Source organism: Microcebus murinus, chromosome 22 (assembly GCF_040939455.1).
Source record: "Microcebus murinus isolate Inina chromosome 22, M.murinus_Inina_mat1.0, whole genome shotgun sequence".
Taxonomy (NCBI): Eukaryota; Metazoa; Chordata; class Mammalia; order Primates; family Cheirogaleidae; genus Microcebus; species Microcebus murinus.
In genome coordinates this window covers 17673670-17697123 of record NC_134125.1, presented here as the reverse complement: position 1 = coordinate 17697123, position 23454 = coordinate 17673670, and positions in this window count along the sequence as shown.

The following is a 23454-nucleotide window of genomic DNA, read 5'->3' as shown; positions in this document are numbered from 1 at the left end:
CATTATTTGTACTCAGTTTTTCCTCTTCCTGACCCCTTTGGACCTGCTTTTTTGCTCTTTCCTGGCAGGCTGAGTGAAGAAGGAGAGCTAGTTAAAGCAGAGTAGTCCTCCAGCTATGATTACTTGTGTTCCTCACCCTTATCTACTCCTCAGATTGCCCTTCCAGGCAACACTCTATTTTGAAATCATCAATGTAGGCATATGTATGCTATTTGCCTCAATCCTTTCTGAGATTGCCAAGGATAGAGAGATATCAATAATCCACATCCTACCTGTCTTGGTGCCAGCCGTTTCATCCTCACCTTCTCACCCCAACCACACTCCAAAGTGCTTTTCTTTCTCTCATTAGGAATATAAAATGTTTTTCTTCTCATTTCAGCTCTCGTGGTAGTCCTAGCTCAAGCTAGAAATCTAAAAATCTCCCATTTCTGCTTCCTCCATTGCCAGTCACAAGGTTTTGTTCATTCTTTTAATTGTGTCACTTCCTTTACCCCCACGAAGATGTGTCCACTGGCCCAAGCTATAATAATCTCTTGACTTAGATGACCACAACAGCCTCCTCACTGAGGTTGCCCTGACTCCAATCTCTCCCTCCAAAAGATCTTCCTCTCATGGCAATTTTTCCAAAATTCAAATATGACCATATTACTTCCCTGCTTAGAATCCTTCAGGCTTTTCCCTTAGAATAAGGCCTGATTTTTTCAAACATTGTGTATACGGCTCTTCAAATCTAGTCCAGGCCTACATTTATAGCCTCAATTCCCCCACTCCCCTCCTTACCCTCGACCTTTTATAATTCAATCATTCAATTATATAGACTTATATAGCATTTTCTAGATAGATGTAGTATACAGCATAGTGGTTAGAAATATGAATCCAAAAGTCAGACTGCCTGAGTTTGGATCCAGTTCCACAATTTACTAACTGTATATAACATCCTTATACCCAAGTTTCCTCATTTAAACACAGGAAAAAAACTATAGTGGTGCCTCCTTCCTAAGGTTGTTGCAATGTAAATTAGATAATCCACACAATGATCTTAACTAAGTGCCATTTAACTTATTGTCAAATGTACCGTCTTATCCGTGCTCAGTTCATGCTGGTGTTTTTGCCTCTCTTCTGCATCTGGTTAACTGCTAACCCCTCTTCAACTCTCAGTTTAGCTATGATCTCCTCCAGCAAGCCCTTTGGGATTCTTGGGCTGAGTTAATGACTCCCTGCTCATTTCTCACACTGTCCTGTAGCCAATTGCGCATCTGATACACACCCTGTGAGTGTGGGCTGCATCTTTCCTCTCTCCATCCTCAGTACTGGGTTCAGTGCCTGGCATAGGGGGCTACACTCAAGTAGCACCTGCTGAATGAATGGGTCTATGAGAAACTTACTCTCCTGCGAGTCTGTGTATTTCCAAGGTGGAGGCTGTACCTTCTCTGCTTGTGCCCCCTCCATGGCTCTCCACCCAGATCTGGGCAGAGTGGATGCTCACAAAAGCCTGTCTAGTTTGAATGAATTGGAAATGACAGACTCTTTCCAGAAGTCCTCGTGCGGCCATCTTGATGGAGGCAGAGGGCGGCTGGCTGGCAGGTGCAGGCAGATAACACCGGCCAGAGTTGGTGTGAGCCATTTATTCTCCTGAAAGAACTGAAACTAATCTTTCATAAGCAGTCCGGCTGGGTTCTCGTTTCTAATACAGATGCTATCGGGGTCTTAGATGTGATAAACTCCCTGGGGTTTCCATGTGACTCTGAATGCCGGCCGGAGTTAAATGCCTATTCTCCTCCGAGCTCTGGCAACTCCCTCCAGATCAGTCGGCAGCAAGCAGACACGCGGCTGCAGGAAAAAGCCAGGTTTTCCTTGCAGGCTGGAATAACTAAGAGGACCAGCCTCCACACCACCTGCGCCCGCTCCCCACGGCCGTCCCTCCTCAGCCCTCGGATCTCTGCATAAATGCCATCTCAGAAGGGCCATCTCCAGCTATCTTAAATTAAAAAGACCTGTAAATGTTACTGATGTCCTTGTTTACGGTGAGCTCCATGAGGGCAGGAATCACCTGTCTAGTCTGTCATTGTATCCTTCATGTCAACATAGTACCTGGCACATAGTAAATCTTCAATCAATATTTATGGAACAAATCAACCTGCAGGAATTAGGAGTGCTGTGAGACCTTAGGAAATAACTTTGTTTCTCTGGCTTGTTTTCTGTCCTGTACGATGGAGGAGTTCAGTGGGATTTTGCAAGGTTCCTTCCAGGTCCGTAGTCTAAGAACTTACCAAAATGAGATCAGGAAGAAAGCATTTGGTGTTGGGTGCTTCTCTTCTAAGACTTCTAAGACTCTTCTAAGCCTTGCTAGGTGCATTTACCTAGAATGGGGTTGCTTAACCTCAGCACTTTTGAAATTTGGGCTGGGTGATTCTTTGTGGTGGGGGACTGTCCTGTGCTTTGTAGGATGTTTAACAGCATCTTCGATCTCCACCCACTAGATGCCTGCGGTAACTCCACCCCTACTGCGTGGTGACAACCGAGAAGGTCTCCAGACATTGCCATATGTCCCCTGGAGAGAAAACTTGCTCCCCAGCCCTGTTGAGAACCACTGGCCCAGATCATGGTGGATCTGATAATCATGCCAAGGACCCCAGACTCTTGTCCCTCTGTGCATCCAACCTGAACCTTCTCTGCTATGATAGGAGCAGGTTTCCCCCAGAAGGAATCTCAGCAAATGACAAAGGCCCTCCATGGCAGTGGCCGTCAGGCCTGAGTGAGCATCAGAATCCCCCGGGGAGGGCTAGCTAAGGCACAGATTGGCCCACAGTTCCTGATTCAGGAGGTCTCTGCAAGGGTCCAAGATTTTGTATTTCTAACAAGGGCCCAGGTGACGCTGATTCTGCTGGCCCTGGCACCAGACTCTGGACCTAGTGCCCTGTGGCAGTGGTTCCCGGCCCTGGAAGTCCATGAGAGTCACCTGGGGAGCTTTTAACCACCCCTATGTGTCCAGGCTGTGTCCCGGCCCATGACATGAGGCTCTCTGGGGTGGCACCAAGACACCTGTGTCTTTTAAAGCTCTCCAGGCGATTCCGACATTGCAGACGAGGCTGAGAACCTCTCTGCTATGGTGCAGAGAGAGCCATGGATGTCGCTTCTGTGTTTTCTATGTTCTGTTCATTCATTCCCCTTAGACCATTTCAGCCATGGGGAAATGACGGAGTGGAGGAAGCTTGCCTTTCCTTTATCTGCGGGTTCCTCCTCACTCAGTCGGTCTCTTCTCCACTTCCTTTGTTCACTCACCAGCTCATTCCTTGTCCCCATGTTCCTTTGTGAGTTTATTCTTTCAAGTGCCCCTGCCTCTCATCCCCGAATACCCCACACATTTATCTGGTTCTCATTCCTCACCTGGTCTCTTCTTCATTTCCTCGCCTCTCCACCTGTTCTCTCGTCCTCCTCCTCGTTTTTCTCTCTGCTTGTTTATTTTCCCATCCCCTTTTGTGCACAGAGAGGGCAGGAGAAGGTTGATTGAGACAACAGGACTTTGCCAGTGGAACTCTCTTCCCCTCCTCTCGTCTCCTCTCCCTTCTCTCCTAATCCTTTTCGGAGCTTCAGCTTAACCATCACTCCCTCCCTCCCTCGATCTCCCAGATGGGTTCGAACCCCTCCCCTGCTCTCACGTCAGCCCGGAGCTCACAGGTGCAAGCGTACAATGATTTTACGCGAGATGATTTCTGCTTGTCCATCTCATGTGACTGTGCTCCATGAGGGCAGGGGCCCTGTCTGTCACTGTCATGGGATTCCCAGTGACAGGCGCGATGCCTGCCCGGAGCCGGTGCTCATAGACACTCGAGGCCACTAAGCACCTGCTGCAGCTCACCCTGCCCTGTCTGCCTCTGGGGCTGCTTTCACTGTGCTGGGGAGGTGAACATGGAGGTGACAGTCCCGGGACTCTGTCCCCAGCAATTACGGGCAGGGATGGATTCTGAGATTTTCCAGTACCGACAGAGAAATACCTGATTCCCACTAGCTTGGCAAAAGTCATCCTCAGTAGTCTGATGATTGATTTCTCAGGCTGGCCTCATGAGTTGGCATTTTGACCTGGGCTCACAGAACCCCCCAGAAAGTCCTTCTCTTCCATGTATTGGGGGAGGGAGGTCAGTGTCAGCCATCCCCATTGTCTGGGGCACCACTCAGACTTTGGAATCCCAAGTTGTCTAACATTTACACACCCCGGGGGTGTGCAATCTTGCAAGCAGGAAGGGAGGGTCTCCGGGGACTATAAGAATTCAACTGGTTTGAGCAATCGGCCTGTTTTGCAGCTTCTTGTTTTGCAGAACACTGTGAGGCCTCCAGCCACCCAGTCAGCTAAACCTAGCCCCTGGCAGACGCTGGTGGCTTCCAGATGAACTTGAGTGAACTTCTCTCATTACCATGCTACTGTCTCCACCCCAGACAGGGACTATAGCTTCAGTACCATAACATGTGATGTATGTGCTAGCATGACGACCCACTCTGCCTGGACCAGTGGAACCCCTCCCCTGCATGTGAAAACACATCTTCTTCCTCTATTGCTCCATAAAACCTCCACGCCACTTTTCCTCTGGGAGCCACCGCTTTGGAGAATACTCCGGTGCTTACAAGTAATAAACTCGTATTGTTACAAGTAATAAACTCGTATAACCAAGTAATAAACTCGTATAACCAAGACCCACGGTATCGTGGAGAGTTGTTTGTTACTTGACAAGTGAAGGAACCTCAATTTTGGGGGGTTACAAATTTTGGATAATAATCTCTTTACCCATCAAGGCTTCCCCAACTGGGAACACTTAGGGAATTAGTCCAGATCTACTCAAAGCATTGGCCAAGCTCTTGAGGAGAAAGAAAGGGCAAGTGTGTAGGTGCAGCTGCCTGGGCCTACATGGACAAGTCTTAGGATGGCTTCGCTTCCCTAGGCCAGAGGGAAATGAGCAGTGGAGGCTCCGAGATGTATACTCATCTCCAAATCCAACCAGTCGCACATATCAAGTGTCTACACCTTTTCGTATGCCAGTTATACCTCAATACAGTGGTTAGACAAGGACAGATAATTCTAAAGTATTCTTTAGAACTGGTCTACACAGTGTAGCCCAGGTTGGCTCCATTGGGGGCCCCTTTAACCAATGCTAGTTAACCATGGAAGCTGGAAACACTGGCTTCCCCGGCAGCAACAAGCTAGGGCCAAGTAATAGAATTCCGACGACGGGAAACAGCTCTCAAATTCATGCCTGGAGACCCCCGCCCATTGAGAAAGAGAGGTGTACAGGATGCTCGCCCCAACCTTGGTCGGTGGCTATCCACTGCCTTAGCTTTATGGAGTTGTGTTCTAGATCATTCTCATTATGACCCCAACAGTCACCCTCTTTCCTGAAGCCCCCCAATGCAGGACAGATGCTCAATTATTTTAACCTTACTGCTAGTTGAGAGGGAAAATTAATAGCGATACTGCTATCTTTGGAGCACTCACCTAGAGCTCAGCACTCTGTTGGGGGTTTTACATGTGTTAATTTTATTGGACTACCTCCTTCCCTCCCTCCGTTCTCTCCTCCTTTTTTTTTTCTTTTTATTTTGCAATGCTAGCTATAGCTAATGAGCAGCCTTATGCATGCAACTTTGGCTACCATTGAATCTATCTTCCAGCAGAAATTACCTGGAATGAAATCCTTTGGTCAAAGGGCATGGAGATTTTTATAGCTCTAGCTGGACGGAATTGCCACATTGCTTTCCTAAGGGGTCTTTTCAAATTACAAAGCACCTAAGCTTACTGATGCTACAATAACCTTGCCAGCACCGAATGTTATTGGTTTAAATATTCTAAGCTAATTCAGTTGGTTTAGTGTGGCCCCTCAAGGGTACTTAGAGGTGCATTCACTTGACCTCTATGCAGGATGAACGTTTCCCAGGAGCGTTCTACTTCTGTTTCATCCTTGGTGAATTATCTCATTATTCACTCTGTCTCTTTGTGTTTTTGTGGTCGGGATTTTAAAAATTAAAACCCTGATTGAATTATATGATAAACCCATGTTTATAAAATCTGTGGTTTTGTTTTTTTTTTCATTGTTACCCATCCCAGGAGTCTTTTAAGATTTTTTTCATGAAAATTTAATACTGCAGATATACTATATGTCTATTTACACACTATATGTAGATCTGTTCTTTATACATACACAGGAACCCAAGGACCAATTTTTGTCCCTTTGAGGGGGCAGTATTGCCCCTCATTGAGAATGTATGCAGTGAACTACTTTCACCTAAATAGTCTAAGCAACGACGAGCTAATGCTAATGAACTAAATGATGATTGAATCAAACAAATAACTTGACAAGTGTTTTCTGAGCATCTACTATGGACAAGCAGTGAGCTAGTCCCCGTAGATTGAAAAATGAAGCAGTCCAGGGCTCCGGTATCTTTTCTTCTGGCACTTTTAATGCAGACAGATGAGAAAGCAGAGAAAGGACATTGCAAGTGGAGGGCCATTCTGAAGAGAGGTCTGGGGACAGTGGAAGCAACCCACCGGGCAGCAACAGCAGCAGGTCAGCACCAACCAGCAAAGGATGCAGGAGGTGAGGGAGCAGATGTGATTTACACAGAAGCAGAGCGCTGAAGCCAAAGACCACCCTGGGGACGTCTTTCCAGTGCATGAGGAGGAGCAGCCTGGAGGCCGAAGGGGGACCTAGGAGCAGAAAGACCTGGTTCAAAGCCAAACCTGTAACTTGCTTACTTGCATGGTGACTCTGGGCCAGCCACGTTACTTTCAGATTCTAAATCTGAAAAAATACAGGAGAATAATGACACCCACCTCTGCAAGCAGGGGTGAGGATTAAGTGAAATGATTCTCCCTGAACCCTTAGCACAGTACCTGGGCCAGAGGTGGGGCTCAAAGACTGTTTGCTACCATTGTTGACGTTGCATCGCCCGTTTTGAGGAAGTTGTGTGCAGGCCGTCAGATATTTGGGGGTGAGGGATGATTCTGCAGAAAGATTTTTCCAGGGTCTCAGTTACAGTGTGACCTTTAGGTGGATAACCAAAGATAAGTGCGTAAATCACTGAAATAATAAATTCCTTCCTTTCCAGGATTCTTTCCTATCTAACCCTTTCCTTTTCTTATTCGCTCCCAGCTCCCAGATTCTTGAATTTGAATGTGCACCGTGAGTCACCGGGGATCTTGTTCAAGTGCAGATTCTGACTCAGTAGGTCTAACACTGCGTCCAAGATTCTGCATTTCTAACCAGCCCCCAGGTGACGCTGCTGCTGCTTGGCACAGGTCGCCCTGGAGTACGCTGTCCCCATGGGTTTAGGTGGGGGAGTGGGGGTAGAGACGATCTCCCAGGGACAGGAATGGGAGTGGACAGCCGAGCCCCACTTCCTGCAAGTGGGGTGTGAGTGGCTCCAGCCAGGTCTACCTTTTTGCTGCAACAGGCAAGACCTGGACGTGTGTTGGGAGACAGACGCCAGTCCGGCTCAGGGGCTGTGAGTCTGCTTGGCTGTGGGGGAGGATTTTCCACTCCACGCACACCACTGAGCAGTGCCTGTAACGACAGTTCCTCTTCAGGGGACACTGCCTCTGTGCGGCCACTTTGCTGCCTCAGCAAGGGTCCACCCAGCGGCGCTGAGCTAGCTGTGATGGGGCTGGAACGCAGAGCTGACACCACCCCAAGCACACACGCCCATGATGCCCGACCCTTGACACCTCCCCTCAGGTCTTCGAAGGCCCCGAAGTAGCTTCTGGGGAATGTACCACTGAGGGTTCGGCATGCACAAATCAATAGTTGTGACAGATCATGTCAACAGAAGGAAGGACAACAATCTCATGATAATCTCCATAGATGCAGAAAAAGCATTTGATAAAATTCAATGTCTCTTCTTGATAAAAAAACTTTCAACAAATTAGGTGTAGAAGTAACATACCTCAACACAATAGAGGCCATACACAACTAACATCACGCCGAGTGGGTAAAAGCTAAAAGCTTTTCCTCTAAGAAATGGAATGAGACAAGGGTGCCCACTCTCACCGCTCTTATTCAACATAGCACTAGAAGTCCCAGCCAGAGCAATTAGGCAAAAGGAAGAAAGGAAGGGCATCCAAATTGGAAAGGATGGCATCCAGTGGTTCCTGTTTGCAATGACATGGTCTTATATATAGAAAACCCTAAAAGTCCCACCAAATAATCTCTTAGAACTGAGAAACAAATTCAGTAGAGTTGCAGGATACAAATGTACACTGACAATAAACTAGCTGAAAAAGAAATCAAGAAAGCAACTCCGTTTGCAGTTGTGTTTTTTGTACAACAGCTACAAATAATATATATAAACACCCAGGAATAAATTTAACCAAGGAGGTGAAAGATCTCTACAAGGAAAATTATAAAACACCAATGAAAAGAAATTGAAGAGGACATACAAAAAAAAATATGGAAAGACATCCTATAGTCATGAATTGCAGGGGTTAATATTGTAAAAATTGTCATACTACCAAAAGTGATCTGTAGATTTAATGTAATTCCTATAAAATACCAAGGACATTCTTCATAAAATGAGAAGAAAAAAACAATCCCCAAAGTTATATGGAACCACAAAAGACCCCCAATAGCCAAAGCAATCCTGAGCAAAAAGAACAAAGCTGGATGTACCACATTACCTGACTTCAAAACATACTACAACGCTACAGTAAACAAAACAGCGTGGTACATTATACATAGGCCAATGGAACAGAATAGAGAACCCAAAATAAATCCATGTATTTATGGCCGACTAATTTCTGACAAAGGCATTCATTGGGGGAGGGGGAGAAAGATAGTCTTATCAATAAATGGTGCTGGGAAATCTGGATTCCATATGCAGAGGAATGAAACCACACCACTGTCTCTCACCATGTATGAAAATCAACACAAAATGGATTAAAGACTTAAATATAAGACCCCAAACTATAAAACTGTTGGAAGAAAACATAGGGAAAATGCCTTAGGCATTTTCATTAATAAAGACCTCAAAAGCACAAGCAACAAAAGCAAAAATAGGCAAATGGGATTATATCAAACTGAAAGTCTTCTTCACAGAAAGGAAACAATCAACAGAGTGAAGAGGCAACCTACAGAATGGGAGAAAATATTTGCAAACTATTCAACAGGGATTAATATCTGGAAGGCATACAACTGGCCAACAGGTATATAAAAAATATGTTCAGCATCACTAATCATGAGGGAAATGCAACTTGAAACCACCATGAGATAGCATTTCAAACCAGTTAGAATCGCTATTACGAAAAAGACAAAAAAGTAACAAATGCTGGTGAGAATGCAGAGACAGAACTGCTATATGCTGCTAGCAGGAATGTAAATTAGTACATCCCTTATGAGAAACAGTATGAATGTTCCTTAAAAAGCTCACTCTAGCACTACCATATGATCCAGCAACCCCACTACGAGGTATATATCCAAGGGAAGGGAAATCAGTGTGTTGAAGGGATGTCTGAGCTCTTATGTTTATTGCAACATTATTCGCAATAGCCAAGACACGCAGTCAGCCTAGATGTCATCGATGGAAGAACAAAGTAAATGTGTCCCACACACAAGATGGAACACTATTCAGCCATAAGAAAGAATGAAATGCTGCCATTTGAGGCAACATGGATAAATCTGGTGGACGTTGTATTAACTGAAATAAGCCAGGCACAGAGAGATAAATACCGCATGTTCCCACTCATCTGCAGAAGCTAAAAACGTTGCTCTCACAGAAGTACAGAGAGTAAAGTAGTAGTTACTAGAGGCTGGGAAGGGAAGAGGGAAGGGAGATGGTGAGAGGTTGGTAACAGGCACAAAATCACAGCTAGGCAGGAAGTATAAGTTCTACTGTTCCATAGCACTGAAGGGTGATTATAATTACCAGCAATATTTTCAAATAGCTGGAGGAACAGATTTTCAATGCTCCCATCACAAAGTAATGGTAAGTGATTGAGATGATAGATATGCTAATTACCCTGATGATTTGATCATTACATATTGCATACATGAATTGAAATATCACATGTACCCCATAAATATATACAATTACATGTCAATTAGAATAATAATTAAAAAAAACTTTAGAAAAGAGAAAGTTTTGGTGCATTCAGGAGATGACTCTTTTCGAATCTTATTACTTTAGGTTTACAATACCAAAATACTAAAAGACAATTTTCATCAAAAGAGAGAAAAAAAAAAAAAAGAAAAGAAATGCATGAGGCGTAGACAGGGTCCCCTAGGGTGGTGGCCTCATGTAGCAGCTTCTGCCACTGGGCTGTTCGTACCAAGTTTGCAGTAGGATCCACCTCATGGGATTCTTGGCCTCAAAACCAGATTCCTTTTGCGCCAGGTAAAATGGGGTCGGCCTTTTATGCAACATCAACCGGACCTTTCAGAGCCAAGAACCACACCTCCAATCTGACCATCCCACATCCCTGCTCCAAGCCGGCAGCAGGTTGCTTCTGCAGAGAGGACCTGAGACGCATGAGGTCAACATCAGAGGCCCAGATCCAGGTCCCGGATCAAGTGCTTCACGGCTGGGCAACCTCGGTCCAGTTACTCTACCTCTCTACATCTCAGTTTCTCAACTGTGAAAAAGAGGAAATGGCAACAATCGGAATACCAGTACCAGTCCCCACTTATTAACTGCTTATGTGCAAGGCACGATGCTTCCTTCGTGAAACCTCATCATGGCCCCGTGAGGTAGGAAGGTCACCAATCGCATTTTACGGATGAAGACATTGTGGCTTAGGGAGGTGGTTCAGGGACATTGACACTGGAGGGCGTTCTGAATATGTGGTGTGACTTCCACCAAGTGCCTGGGGGACAGTAGGTCCTGACGCTGGGAAGTCCTCGGGCCTCTGGCCAGGGACTGCAGCTTCTCCTTGTCCCTGCCCTGCAACTCTACAAATGCACGGTGAGCTTTCTGTCCGGGCTGGTGCGCTGTGATGGAGGTGCAGGCGGAGCTCTGGCCTTCGTGATCGGAGGCAGGTGACTGTCGGGACACTCCGTGGAGGCTGAGAGTAGGCAGAGACATCCATGGGGGAGACGCCCACGTCAGCCTGGGCCTACCGAGGATGGAGCTAATAATACGTGATCATCTGGAGACCATGTATGTAGCCGTCACTGTTCCACCACCTTTGCATGGATCATCTCACAGAATCCTCCCAGCAAGACGTGAGATTTCTACCATATTCTCCCCATTTTATAGAAAATGGAGGCCTAGAGAGGGTGTTAGTTTCTCAGGGCTGCCATAACAAAAAACCACCAACTGGGGGGTTGAAAATAACAGAAATGTATTCTTACACAGTTCTGGAGGCTGGAAGACCAAATTCAAGGTGTCAGCAGGGCCGTGCCCCCTGTCAAGGCTCTTGGGGACACTCCTTGCTTGCCTCTTCCAGCTCTGGGGGCTCCTGGCCTTCCCTGAAGTTGCATTGCTGAGCTGCATCGCTCTAGTCTCTGCCCCACTGTCACACGCCAGCGTGGCATTCTTCCCTGAATGTGTCTCTCTGCATCTTCACATGGCCTTCTTAGGAAGAAACCAGTTATGGAATTTTAGGACCCACCCTCATCCAATATGATCCCATTGCAACCAATTATATCTGCAAAGATCCTATTTCCAAATAAGGTTACATTCTGCAGTTTTGGGTAGACATGAATTTTGGGAGGGACACTATGGAGGAGGAGGAGTGACTTGTCTGAGGAAGTTGAATCCAGTTTCTGTGAAGCCCAAGTTCATGCCCTTAGTGATTTCCCTAATAACACAATCGGGGCCTCTCTGCCCTAAGAATGCCCCACAGTTGCTTGGACCTCGTGCGTGCCCGGTATAGGCAAAAAGAGCACAGCCAGGCAGTCATCGCACACCATAGGGTGAAGATCTGGAGTCTTCCTACAGATGGAGCCTGTCTCTACCTCTCAACTCAGACAACAATAACATAGCACACTCTCCATGTCTGCTGAGCCCTTCCGGCTCTGCAAAGGACATGCGAACACGGCACTGTGTGAATGGCCTCCCAACAATTTCACATGGTCCCATTGTCGCTCCCATTGTCTGATGAGAAAATCGAGACCCAGACGGTGTCCGGAGGGAACGCATTGGCAAATGGGCTGGAAGTTCCAAAGTACTTTTTGCTAATGAAGGGCGTTATTAATAACCCTAATTAAGAGCAGCAACAACAGCACTAATAGTCGCTACCCATTACGCATTCAATGCTATGCAATAAACATTTCCAGGCGCGGTGCTAAGTACTCAGCAAATATTATCTCATTTAATTCAATTAACGACCACAACCGGGAGATATGTGGTAGGATTAATTGACTCGGTTGTAAGGAAGAGTGCTAGCAGGTTTGAAACTTTGCCTGCTATTCTTGCACCTCAGAAATATTATTTTTTTTTCTTCCTTTGGAAATTGGTGAGTAAAAGGGAAGAGAGAATGGATGTTTGGGGCCAGAGGAGAAAAAGCGGGCTATTCACTGAGGCAAGTATGAGAGGGTCTACTTCTACCTTCTTCTCCAGATTAATGGCTGGGGGGTGTTGGGTTCAGACAACAATGTTCCCCACTCTCTTCCCTCCCTCTCTCCCTTTCCTCCTCTTCTCCTTTTCCTTCCAACAAATGTGAGTGTCCACTACATGCCAAATACTCAGATTGGGTTAGGCTTAGGGTTAGGAGCACAGTGGTGAACTAAACCCAGTCCAGGCGAATGTGTCTCCCTACAGGAGGAAGGGCTGTGTCTTATTAGGGTCTGAACTCAGGATTCTCAATCGAACTTAGGGTCATCTAGGATGGAAATGGACGTACAACCCAGACCCAATGTGGGAACTTAGGGATAGCAGATTTAGTCAATTATTAAGACTAAGTAAGACAAGTGAACATTTAAGCACTAATGCGCCTAATAAGTCTTAATGCCCACAAAAGATCCTGTCTTCCTGTGTGTGTGATACGGCATTTGATTTCCATGAACTCTTTCCATGTGACTATGTCTCAAAAGGGGAAGAAGAAGGGTATGGCGTTGTCTTCTTTGGTATAATAGTTTCACATTCTCGACTAAGTGGAGTATGTACAGGGCACATCATGGAAGGACGGGGAGACTAAGGAAAAGGGAAGTGACTCTGTCACTCTCTCAAGGTCACATGCCAGTCGGTGGCCAGTCTGAAAGGCGGATCTGGTGTTCTGACGACCAGGCCAGCAATCTCTAACACCGACGCCACAGAGAACAGTAACAGGGAGGGCACTTCGACCTGCCTACTCCGACTTAGGCGTGCCGTAGGGAGCTTGGCAAACAACAGTGCAAGTCATCACAGCAGCCCTGAGAAGAGGCACCGTCAGATCAGCCCATTTCCCAGATGGCCCGGGCCCCCGTGGTGCGGGCTGCATGCCAAGCGGGGAAGGGTGGGCTTGGGGGAGTCCCTGCCTGCAGTAGGGAGAGTGAGCCTGAAGAACGTGTACGAGGGAGTTTTAAGGGCTGCCTGGGAGCCTGCACCCCTGTCCCAGCAGAATGCCGGGGACATTCTTTGTAGCGTTGTATTTCCTCTCTCCCTCTTCTGTTCAATTCTGTGGCATCCCCGTCTTTCCAAAGTCAGATGTGGGCTTCAAGGTCCACAGGAACAGTGCCTGGGGGATTTGCATAGCTACCTTGGCTACCAGCAAGCAAAGGGTTGCCATGGAAACCCTCCATCCCTTCCCAGACCTGCAGCCTACTTTCCCTCCCCTGATGCATGCTCCATCCCTGCCTCGCTCTGCGCTGGGGCAGGGGAGACCGGAGAGCCCCCAGAAAGGACAGGTGCACCGCAGGGCTGGTCTTCCTTTGCACGCAAGCCTGCCTCCCTGCCTCCAGCCTCCTTCAGATCTGCCCTCTGCATGCTGTGCAAATGACGGTCTCTTGTCCAGTTCAAATCGTGTCATTCACCTGCTCAAAACCTTCCATGGCTCCCCACAGCCCCCTTGTTCTGGTATTTAAGTCTCTCCCTAATAGAGTTGCTCACAAGCCTGAGAACCCCGCCAGTCCCTGGGCTCCCGGAGGGAGTGTGATGGTCTTTTTCATCATTGCTTTCCTGACACGTGGCACAGCTCCTAGCCCCAAACAGGCACTGGGGAAGGAAAAAAAAGGAAAGGAAAAGAAGAGAAGAATGAAAAGTGCCAACTTTGTCTACCCTCAACATACGCTTTGTTTCTGTTTCCCATGATACAGATTGGAGTCTGACATCCTTCCTCAAGGTGCCTCCTCCAAGCCCAAGTAGGTGTGTGCACCTCAGCTCCTCCTGCCAAATCCTACCCATCCTTGGAAGGCCCAACTCGGGCGCCGCCTCCTTCCATGAGACCTCGCAGATGCTCCATTCGGAACGAATGCTCTCTGGTCTAGAGCTCTCTGCGGCTGAGCCCTGCGTGCCCAGAGCCCCTTCTGCTCTCCTCTGGAAGTCCCCTGGATGTGGGAGCCTGTGTTCTTCACTCTCGGCCCCGCCACCGGCTAGGACTGAACGCCATGGGGTACGCTCAGGAAACAAGCATCAAATTCTTTTGCATCAAAGGCCACTGTGATTTTTCCAGCATTCCAGGGCTTCTAAGGTGGGCTCATGGTATTGCAAGGGTCAGAGCTTCGACACACACGAAACGTGGGTGATCACATCCGTGGCCTCTTTGCGATCTGTTCTCCACGCATCAGCAGCAGTGATCGTTGTAAAACGTAAGGTGTAAGGTCACTTCGTGGCTCAAAACCCTCCAGTGGCTTCCCCTCTCTGGCAGAGACGCTCAGCCTCTGAGATGATCACCCTGATGCGTCTCCTCCCTCCCCTCCCCTAACCCTCTCCAGCACTATGGCGTCCTCGCTGTCCCTGGAACATCCCGGGAACTGAGGAACTGCCTCAGGGCCTTTGCACATGCTCTTCTGGCAACCCGAATGCTGTTTCCTCACTTATCTCATTCATTCAGTTTTCTCTGCTCCGTGTCACCTCGTCCCAGAGGCCTTCCCTGCTCATTCATCACCGGGAATCCTTCTTAACCCTGCTGAATTTTCTTCATGGTACCCACCCAATATTCAGTGGATATTCGTTTACCATCTGTCTCCTCGCAGTGGGTCAAATTGTTTCCCTCAAAGAGAGGTGTCCAAGTCCCAACTCCCTGTACCTCTGAATGTGACTTTTTGGGCAATTGCGTCTTTGCAGTTAAGATGTGGCACTTCTTCCTCCAAGCGGCGATCGACTCGGAATAGCAGCTGTGGTTCCTCCACTACTCTTCCAGTTCCTCAAGCACCGTCAGCCCCGTCATCACATGCGGCTCTTGCCCACGAGACAACACAAGCCGAGCAAGGAAGCGAGGGCTCAGAGAGGTGGAGAGGTCTGTCCAAGATCACCCAGCTGGAGAGGGTCTTGAACCCAGGGCAGTCTGCCTCACACAGAATGAGTCAGACCCCGAGGCCCAGAGGACGTCAGTGAGAGAGGGTCTCAGGAGGCAGCGTTAGGATGTGTTTATTGAGTGCCTACTGTGTGCAGCCAGCCACTGTGCTGGGCATGACACGTGGCCCCATGTACTGAGACAGAAATAAGGGGACGGGGACTGTGGCCCTGGCAACCAGCTTGATTGAGAAGCAAATGTGGACGCCAGCTTCGGGGAGAGCTTGTGAGATCTGGCCAAGTGGCTCCCTCTCTCTGAGCTTTGGGGACACCTGTGAAGGCTTCCACACCCCCCACCGTCCCCCAAAGAAGCCAGTTTTTCAGGAGCCTCTTAGGTGCGACGGTTCTCATCAACGTGTGTCAGGTCTCGTAACGCATCGGTCATCACCGCATCTCGCTTTCAATAGCCCTTGAGGAAGCCCGGCCTGTCCCTGGGCCTCCCTGGTGCCCAGGGACACGTCGAGTGTGCGTCGAAGCTCCGAACCTTGCGATCCCACGATCCCACCTTGGAAGCCCTGGAACGCAGGTGGGAGACACACCTGCCATCCAGCCTGTGACAGCGACAGTCACACCAGCCTGTGGCGTGAGGCCAAGGGGCGCCCCTTAAAATAAGGTGGGGGCCCGAAAGCCCAAAAGCTATTTTTTAAGGGTGTTCTAAAAGTGTTTGTTTTTAAAATATCATGAAATGGTTATTACTAACTGGTTTTTTTTTTCTTTCTCCTCCCGCCGTCTTCCCAAACAGGTGCAGTGAGATTAGTGGTAATTTAAAAAGCAGGATTGCCTCTGTGTCAATTTCCCGCTAATGAGCAAAACACGCCGTGTAATTGCTCTGTATTGAAGGCGGCAACAATACATTCCGGCGGCTGCTTAACATGCCGGGGCTTGGTGTAGCAGATGGTCCCAGACGCGCCTTCCGAGACGGAGGAGCCAAGCCCAGAAGGACAAGGTGACGCTTCCCTCTCTTTCGCCTCTGCCCAGGTCCCCTGGAGGCCATGAGGCAAAGCCGGGCCAGACACAATCAGCACCAGATTCCCGGAGGCAGAGCTGATGGGAGGCCGGGAAACAGGCCGGGGAGGCGATGAGGAGCGTGGCGATCCCATGACAGCTCCTCATCACGTGGGGGCACCAACCCCCGGGGCGTCATGACAAGGGCTTATGTTTTGCTTGGATTCGCCACCGGCCAGGGCTGTCCCTAGCTAGCTCAGTGACCCTCGCATGGGAACGTGACCTCTCTGGGTCAGCTCTCCAGGGGGGAGGATCACGTCCAACCCGAGTCGAGAGGGTGGAAAGACGGATGCACGCGCCCAGTCCCCTGCCTGATGCTCTTCTCTGGCGTGGCCACAGGGCTCCTTCCCTCGCTTGGGGCGCGGACGCCTGCCGCAGGGCGAGCTCCTCTGTCTGCCTCCGGCAAGTCCTTTGTGCTGCGAGTTGGTGGACATCGAGGTTGAATGTCACCGCCTTCACGAGCCTCCCCTGACAGGCCCGCTGCCTGCTCTCTGCCTGGACAGGTTCCACGTCTCTTCCACAGCGCCCGGCGCCTTCCAGAATGTTCTATGTAACTTACTTTTTTAAATGATTGGTGCCCTCTGTCTCTCCCTGTTAGAATTTAAGCCCCATGAGGGCAAGAAATTATGGCCTGTCCTTTTCCTTTCACTGATGAATTCCCAAGTGCCTAGAACAGTGCCTGGCACATAGTAGGTGCTCATTTCATGTTGAACAAGTGATGCATGTAGGAGACTTAGCCCAGTGCCCACAACGCGGCAGTAACTCAATCAGCGGTAGCATATAAGTTATTATCTAATTTGTTATTAAATCACCTCAAGCAATTAAGTGTCTACTGTCTGCCAGGTGTGGTCAGGACCAGGTGCTGCTAAATAATCACCTTCTTTGTTCTCCTGACCGCCGAGTAAGGCAGGTACTATCATCGTTCCCATTGGATGGAGGCTCAGGGAGGTGAAGTGACTTGCCCCTGTCCCTAAGGTTGACAAGAGGCAGGGGGCTGGCTCTGCATCACCCAGGTCTGAGTCCCAAGCACATCTCCGTTTAGGGCCAGCCCTGTTCACCTGGTGCCAGAATGTAGCAGGCAACTGAGGAGAGGGACTTCCCTTCCCTCAAGGAGGAGGAGTTGTGTGGTTTGAGCCTTTGCAAAAAAAAAAAAAAGTCAAACACAAGAGAAGGGAAGAGGGTGTATGAGACAGAGGGAACGGCATGAGCAAAGGTGTGGGGCCGACCAGATGTATTTCTTGTGCATTTACTATGTGCCCAGCCCCAGGCAAAGATGCAATGGGAAGAAGACACAAAGAGACGCTTCGCTGTCTTGGAGAGGGGCAGGGAATGTGTGCGTGTGTGTGTGTGTGTGTGTGTGTGTGTGGCGGGGACAGCAGTGCCCATGAAACACCAGCGAACGATAAAAAGAAAACAGATTCCACCATTTAATGAAGAATTGTGGCTCAAGAAACCCCAGCCCTCGGCTGGCTGGGGAAACCAGGACTCTCTGCGTCATGATGGGGCCGCAGGTGGGGCCGGGGTCGGTCGGGAGGGTGGGGAAGGAGGTGGACGCGTGCGTGCGTGTGTGTGTGGGTCTGACTGCGGCCGACCGCCTGGAGTCGCACCGGCGGGTTCAGGATGCGTTTTGCCGGCGTGGAAAGTGAAAAGAGAATGTTTTACAACCCCAGTGGCTCTGGGAGTGAGAAAACCACAGCCGCTCCCTGCTGATAAGGCACCAGAGCGAGATAAATTGCCCCATGGCTGTGAGAAAGAGGCTGAACGTGCAGCTACAAGGATCCGGGGCGGGCGGGGGCCTGGGCTGCATCTTAAGTCAGTCCCCCTGGTGACTGTAAGGCGGAGGGGGAGAACTTGAGTTTCGGAGTCCTGGAGGGGGCTTGGGTTCGGGTCTCTACTTCTCACGGGCCTTAGTTTCCCCTCTCCGCAATGAGAATTAGCACGATCCCTCTTCACGGACCGAATAGACAAAACGATGCTCTGTGAGTGACAGGAAGGAAGAGGGGACAGGAACCTGCCTGGTGACACTTGGAAAGGCTTTAGAAGAACTTGTCGGTCACCCAGCAAGGGCTTTCTGACCACCCTACTGTGTGCAGACACTAAGGCATGTGCTGGGGTGGGGGGCCTAAAGCCACTGCCAGGGGCTCATCACCCCCCCCACACCTGGCTGGGCAACCCCCCTTCTATAAGTCCCACTGGACACTCTGTGGCTCCGATCCGGCCGGCAAATGTTGCGTTCCAGGTATTTTAAGGGGCAGAGCGGCCTAGTGGCTACCGCAGGCGGCAGGCCTTTGGGCTGGACCCGGGACTGGTTGGAATCTTGGTTCCTTCCTAACTGCACGAGCCCGAGGCCAAGCGACTCACCCTCTCTGTGCCCGTGGCTCGCCACCTGCAAACCCAGGGTGAAAATGGGACCTGTTGTCTCGTCGAGCGATGGGGAGAATTAGACCGAATAACCGCTGCGAAGCCTAGCTCGTTGCTGGTGCCCAGCACGCAGCAGGTACGGCCGTTTTCTGCCATTCCTGAGACTGCTGCTGCTGTTGTTATTCGTGTGCTTTCTCTATCTGGCCCCCGGGCCGCTGCCTCCTGGGGAGCGGGGCCCCGCGTTGCACTCCGAGCTGGCGTCTGGGAGAGATGGGAGCCTTGCCTGCTCCTCCTGGGTGCTAATACACAGTTTCGCAGCGGGGGAGGGGGCGACTGAATGAATGAATGCCACCGCGTCACGGGGCCGCGGCTATACTCACAGCTCCCCGACGTGCGGCTCCCTCCAGATGGAAGGCGTATTTTTAGCTCCCGCACGCCCGCCCGTGTCTCCCCTCCCACGTGCGTGCGTCGTCCTGTGGCGGCTCACAGTAGGTGCTGCTGGAGGACCAGCCGCACGCACGCTGCCCCGCCCTGCAGGCTAGTTCCCGTCCGGGACACGACCTTGACCTTGACCTCGACCTCGTGGGGCCACTCCTCAGCCCCCAGCCCCTGCCGCCCGCTCTGAACAATGTCCCGCCTCTTGATGGACAGTGGGGACGTGGTTTGCTCAAGCCTGGCCTCCTGCCCAGGTAGACCTTTGTTTCCTCACCTTCCCCCCGGGCGCTCGGCCCGACAGCTCCTCCGTCAAGAATAATCCCAGGCTGGGGGCCCGGTGGTGGAAAATGAATATTCTGGCTGCCTTTCAGTTGCCAGATTGATTGGGGACACACGGAAAACTCGGCCCCCTCAACCCATCATCCAAGGCAGTCATCTGTAACTAGGTATACACTTAAACAGCCGGCCTGTGACATCGCACGCCCGCACTCTGCTGATTAGTGGGGGGGGGGGGGGGAGAAAATAAATCGTTGTTCCCCGCTGTCAGGGCTTGGGGGTGGCCTGGGAGCAGGTGGGTAGCACATGGAGCTGCCTCAGTGGCCGTAGCCATGTCATCATTAATAGCCTCCCCATCACGCACGGTGCGCTCAATGACATGTGTTTTTGTCTTCCACTCTGCATCGGCGACCTGGATAATAAATTATCCAGCTTCTTGGTTTTATTAATCGAGTAGTAAGAGTAACTCGCAGGGAGCGTTTACCTTGTGCCGAGCACGTTGCACCTGTGGACTCATTTCATCCTCCCAGCGACCCTACGAGTAGGCACTATCAGGATACCCATTTTACAGATGAGGAAACAGAGGCACAGAAAGGGGAAGTGGCTTGCCTGGGTTTACCCAGCTCATCAGTGGCTCTGGCTCCCACTCTGACTTCTTTGGCCTCCCTCACGCAAATGTTTACTGGGGGGGTCTCCTATTTGTGAGGCGTGGCGTCAGAATCTGAGGATGAGAGGGGGAAGGCGGGGTCCCTGCCCTTCTTGAGGCTCTGCGGGGAGCAGATGCGGAATGAAGGCGTGACGCAACCGCTAATATAAATGGGGGCAAGTCCGTGCTAAGAGCCTCTGCAGCAATAATTCTCAGGACAACCATATAAGGTAGAGACTTGGTTATCCTTGTTTGACACACAGGGAAACTGAGGCTCAGGGAAGTGAAGTCATATCTCCAGTTAAGTGGTCGAGCCTGGACGTTAGCCCAGGTCTATGTGACTCCATATCCCATCACCTAGAGAGCCCCTGGTCACCGGCCCAACCTAGGTGGTCAGTGGTAGCTTCTGGAAGGGGAGATGCCGGTGAGGCAGAGAATGAGGGGCGAGGGGACAGGGGTTCCGCTAGAGGGTTCCGGATTGGGAAGAGGCTGGTGTGTTTGGGGGACTGTTGTGTACAGGGTTCTGCGTGGCCAGAGGGCAGAAGGGAGGATGGCAGTGACCACACCTCCCTGGGCCTTGGAGGCCAGAGTCAGGACAGAGTCAGGCCAGAGTCTTGCAGGTATAACTGGTACATTTCAAACTAGAAAAACCTGACCTTTCATTGAGCAGATCCAGCCTTAGTTCTGCTAAGTAGAGAATTCCCATTAGGGCTTTCAACCCCATATAGCCTGTCTCTCAGCCCTCTTCCCTACCACCTCATCACTCCTTTCAAAGACTGTTAGGATTGGCGGCCCCCAGATTGGAAACTGGTGGCTTCGTGTATAACTATCTTTTTGAAGAGCCCTTTGGAAATTAATCTCACAACCAGAGTTAATCGAGTCCACAGGCTCAAAAAGTTTCACTATCTCTGACTTCCATTCATGATATTTAATGAATTTACCTTCCTCCCCGGAGAGAGCAACCAAACGCATAAATAAGTGGAATAAGAAATGAGTGTGTTTTCGAGAGCAGTTGGAAATGCCCGAGCCACACCGTGAGTCGTACATCATTCAGGCATGAGGGGGTTTCAGTAACACCAAAGTCCTCGAGCAATTAGAGGGTCGGCCCCTCTCTGTTCAGCTCCGGGAGACCTAATGGGCCGGCAGCTCCGAGTCCCCGGCGCTGAGCTGCACGCTGCACCCTCCCTGCCTTCAAACTCCAACCGCCATCGGGCTCAGTGGCGGGTTTCACGGCATGCGTGGATAAAACGCCTCCCCGCGTCAACCCGTGCGGCTGTCAGGGCTGGGAAACCGCTGGACGGGAAAAGGCCTTTGCAGGGGTGGCGGTCTGACATGCAGACTAAGCTGCCCAAGGCAGGGGCAAGAGCCAGCCCAGAGGGCAGGCCGAGCCTGGGCCAAGGTCAGCAGGTGCCTCTGATGTTCTGATAGCATCTTTCCCGGGCCACAAGCCCAGGGACGTCCGCAGCTCAGTTATGGGGCTTCCACGCCGCTTTGTAGCCAGGGGGGTTTTCTCTGACTTGATCTGATCATATTTCTTCTTTCTCTGCTTCTCTGTCTTCCAATGGCTCCCTCGTGGCCATCAGGATAAAGCAAAGGCCCTTCTCCATGACACCAGCGGCCTTCTATACCAGCCTTCTTGCTGTAACCCCCTGACAAGGGTCACACTAGCACAAGCCTGGAGGTCTCTGCCTGAGCCATTTTCTTGGCTTGGAATGTCTTCTCTTTCTTCCTGGGCTCAGACGCCTGCCTTCCCTTTTACCTGGCTAATTTCTATTTCTCTCCTCCTCCGGGGAGCCTTCCTGGAATATGTCCGTCTCTCAGCTCTGTACACCCCACGTGCTCCCCAAGGCTCGGAGCTTCCCCATGGCACCTATTGTGTGTCTCCTCGCCTCTGCCGCCTGGTGACCCCCGGAAGGGCAGTGGCGGTGGCTGTATGTTCCTACTGCCTGCTATGTTCCTACTGCCTCGCCACGTGTCTGGTTTGCAGTGAGTATTCAGTGAATGTTTGTTGAATGCATGAATAAAAAGATTAAATAAACGCATGAATGAATGTATGAATATTCTATGACAGTGGTTCTCAACCAAGGGTGATTTTGCCCCCAGGGGGACATTTGGCTCCATTTGGAGACAATTTTGTTTAGGGAAATGGGGGGGGGGTGCTACTGGAATCTGGTGAGTACAGGCCAGGAATGCCATTAGACATCCTACAATGAACAGGATGCAATGCAATGAACAAGATGCAATCCAATGAATAGGATGCAATGCAATGAACAGGATGCAATGCAATGAACAGGATGCAATGCAATGAACAGGATGCAATGCAATGAACAGGATGCAATGCAATGAATAGGATGCAATGCAATGAACAAGATGCAATGCAATGAATAGGATGCAATGCAATGAATAGGATGCAATGCAATGAATAGGATGCAATGCAATGAAATGAACAGGATGCAATGCAACGAACAGGATGCAATGCAATGAACAGGATGCAATGCAATGAACAGGATGCAATGCAATGAACAGGATGGAATGCAACGAACAGGATGCAATGCAATGAACAGGATGTGACCCTCGTCACTCTGCTTCAGGCAAAGAAATATCCAAGCTACATGCCAGTAGTGCCAAGGATGAGAGACTCGGCTCTGTGACTAGGTCCTGCATTCGCTGCCGTGGGGAATGGATGAGAAGGCAAAGACATAATTCTTCCTCCCAGTGAGCATGCAATCCGGTGAGGCAACATCTGAGAAAACACTAGGAAACAGAAGAGAACGCTAACATTTAGTGAGCGCTCCTAGTACCAGGCACTGGGAGTTGCTGCTACCCTGTTGACCTTCTACTCATCCTTCAAGACCCAGCTTAAATATCACCTCCTCCAGGAAGCCTTCCCTGATGCTCCAACCCGGGCTCGATCTTCCCCTTCTGTCTGCTACTGCAGTTTCCATCACACTGTCCTGCAATTACTTGTACATGTGACTGTCTCCCCTCCAGACTGAGGACAGGCGCTGTGCTCCATTTGTCTTTATTTCTCCGGCGCGTAGAGAATAGTAAGCAGTTTACTAAATGTTTGGGGAAAGGAACATCGGAAATAGTGGCTATTGTGACTATCAGGCCAACAGTCGGGTTCCCCCTCCCTTCTGGAACCTGGGGGGGGGCAGCACCTGGGTAAGGACCGCTTGTGCCGAGATGCCCGGGCACGAAGATGAGCCCCCCAGTCTCAGCTGTGGCCTCGCTAAGAGGAGGAAGGGTGTTCTGGGCTGTCAGTGCTCTGTCATTGACTTGGCTGCCGTGCCAGAGACCAAGACGTTCTCCCAGTGAGCACGTCA